The 2,978-nt window shown below is 41.3% G+C and overlaps 1 long non-coding RNA gene across 1 annotated transcript; it reads left to right on the top strand.

Moving 5' to 3' along the window:
- The first annotated feature begins 246 nt into the window (after positions 1 to 246).
- On the top strand, positions 247 to 2,662 carry LOC122001994. The gene is made up of 4 exons (XR_006117552.1): positions 247 to 628; positions 730 to 804; positions 888 to 1,029; positions 2,361 to 2,662. It is a non-coding gene; the product is annotated as an uncharacterized LOC122001994 (long non-coding RNA).
- The last annotated feature ends 316 nt before the right edge of the window (positions 2,663 to 2,978 follow it).

Below are 2,978 nucleotides of genomic sequence, written 5' to 3'. Positions count from 1 at the left end.
GTATCCACATTTATCACTTGTAAAATACCGAAAAAGGGCGAATAATGATAAAGAATTTTTTTGAAATTTTTAGAAATTTTTCAAAATTTTTAGAAATTTTTTGGAAATTTTTTGAAGCTCGTATGACGAGTTTAAGGGGATCAAATATTGGACCCCGGGAAAGCCTGTTTAGACTATCCCATTTTAAACGAGGAAATGTTTGATTTTCTTTTTATTGTTTTTTCTTTCCTTTTTCTTTTCCCCCGCCGAACCCGTGCCCGTGCCCTAGCCTCGCGACGCCCTTTCCTCTTCTCCGCCACTTCCTTCTCTTCCTCAACCGACGACAACATGACGCTCCTCCTTCCCGAGCGTACAAGACCCAAGACGACCCCTCTCCTCGCATGACCTAGCCTATGTTGTCTCCCCTCCCAATTCTATCTCCTCCTCTCGGGCTCTAGCGGCGCCAGCCGATCGCCGGCCACCGGGGGCTTGAGCTCTTTCATTTTCATCACCGAGCACCTCCCCTTTACCTTAGATCGCCGACCATGGAGCTCCTACGCCGACAGTTACAAGCTTGATCGCCGACGCCGAGTTTCCACCTCATCCGTGCCCTAGATCGTCACGTGAGAAGGTGTTCGGGGATCCAAGGGTGAGCTAGCCTCAACTATCTACCTCTTTTGATTTCCATCGTGCCGTAGTTCTTGGTGCTTGCTGATATGACATTGGCGATCATCTACGCTGCTGCCACAGAAACCACGAGGTTCCAGCAGCAATTGTTTTCCAGCCACCAGCTTCTGATTTCTTGCTTCCATCACCGAAGAAGAGGTAATGGGAACATGTTATTACTGGAATTTAATTATTAATAGATTTTCTTGTGATTTCTTGATCATTCTTCTTGATCCGATCAGAGTAAGTGGTTTCCAGCAAGTGTAGGGTTCTGTGGATCTGGAATCTGTGGGGGTATTTGTGTGCTCAATTCCAAACTGTGGTGTTTTCTGGTATTCCCAGCGGCTGCAACTTCCGATAGTGAGTCAACAGATGAGGATTTAGGTGAGTTTTAGAGATAATTTCATTTCTTATTGGAGTTGATTTGGAAGGGTTAGAGTTAATGGAGCTAGCCCTAATTAACTTGTGAGTTAGATTTAATTAGGGATTAAATAATGAATTTAAACTAAACTTGGATTAGACTTGTTTAGGAAGCTAACCGAGGTTAATGAATGAATTAGGGTTCCTGATAAATAAGGATTTTTGGTTTAGCTATTTGTTTACAATAAAACTTAGCTAAACCGTACGATTTATTACAAGAATCGGATTCAGGACGAGCACTTCGACATAGAGGTTGATTAGCTCGATCTACATTAGAGGCGGGTACCTTGACTTATCTTTTAGATAATGTCATGTTGATATTCTTAGTAGATTTTAACAAGTAGTAATAATTATGTTTATATCTGCATCGCTATGTCACTATCTGTTTCCAAGCATGTTTTGTTTGTTATCTGTTTAACATTCATGCCCCTGTTTATTATTTATGTTATGGAGGTAGTAACATATCATGTCATGTGATATACCAGACTAGTCATTTACCATATCTGACCTGTGTATCTAGATCTGTTTATTTGATCCATTTATTTTTGGTACATGTTTTATGGAGGTAGATATGGTCAGGATTTGTTTGCTTAGTCTCATGCACCATCTCGTATGATTGCATGTTGTGCGATAGTCGACTCCATTATTGTTGAGCACATCGCCAGTTACATAGATCTGCACACACAACCACTCATAGGTTAGTGGTTTTTTATTCAGGCAGGGTGTGTTGCAGCAGGTTGCTCTGTTTGGCTCCGTTGGTCCTCTCATGGGTAGTGTAACGTAGCGTGGTAGCCGGCAGGGATCCCTCCTCTGGATTGTCTCAGGGAGATGAGAGCATTGCGCTCCCTCACTTATGATTTGGGATAGGAGGATAGGTGTACTCCGACAGCATCCCGTCCACTTGGTCACTCATCAGGAGCAGTGACGGCAGAGTGCACGGTTGTCACAGTCCTACCCACTCGGTCTCACCATCGTGTGTGAGATGGCTGACTGGCGTTAGGGGTGACCAGGACATGTCATTGACATTATATGCATGATGTATTTATTGCTTATGTTTGCTGCATATTGGATGGATGCATATGATTAACATGCATACAAGGACATGTATTTTCTGTCTGATGACCTTGTTATCCTGATAGGAGGTCCTAGTGAGTACAACTTTTCCCTTATCTTTAGTTTTGCATTATTTCATTACTTCTGGAGATTGTACGCATATTTATTACTGCTGATTATTATTTACTATGCAACTAGGTATCCGCTGAGTTTGGACTCACCTCCCATTATTACCATTTCAGGTTAAGGCTGTCCGGAGGAGTTCCAGTCGCTAGTTTCCGCCTCCAGGTTGAGAGAATTTTCATTTTGGATATTCTCTTTGGTTTTCTTATTATGTTATCATCTACGTTTTCAGACTTGTACCTTTTGGCACTTGGATTTTGTATGATCCCTTATTATCGATGGGTTTTTGTTTGGATGTATGCTGGTGATTTAAGTTTTATGGCTGTAGTTGAGTAGGATATTTGAGATGTTTTCCTTATTGTTGCTTATGTTTGGTTTTTACTATTAAGCGTGGGTGCTTGCTTAATATATATTGTTATTATTCTGGTCGTGTTGGCCGAGGTATATGTGGTCCTGAGGGCATTGTAAGAAGTTTCATATTGTCACCCGTACAAGGGAGATGTTGTCGAAATTTCTTCTGGCAGAGACTACTTGGGGCGTGACATCACTACACCGCTAGGATCTTGTAAAGTTGGAATAATATATTCCTCAATCTGAAAGGTGTTTGCAACTTCCTCTTGTTAATATGTAATGTTTTCCCAACGTGCTTCAATTTTTTTTCATGCTTTAGTTTTACAAACAACCCACCAATCAATCTTATCACGTTTCAAACTAGGATACAAAGAATAGAATACTTG

Source organism: Zingiber officinale, chromosome 1A, assembly GCF_018446385.1.
Source record: "Zingiber officinale cultivar Zhangliang chromosome 1A, Zo_v1.1, whole genome shotgun sequence".
Taxonomy (NCBI): domain Eukaryota; kingdom Viridiplantae; phylum Streptophyta; class Magnoliopsida; order Zingiberales; family Zingiberaceae; genus Zingiber; species Zingiber officinale.
Note: the sequence above shows the minus strand (reverse complement) of the source record. Positions and strands in the feature narration are given on the sequence as shown.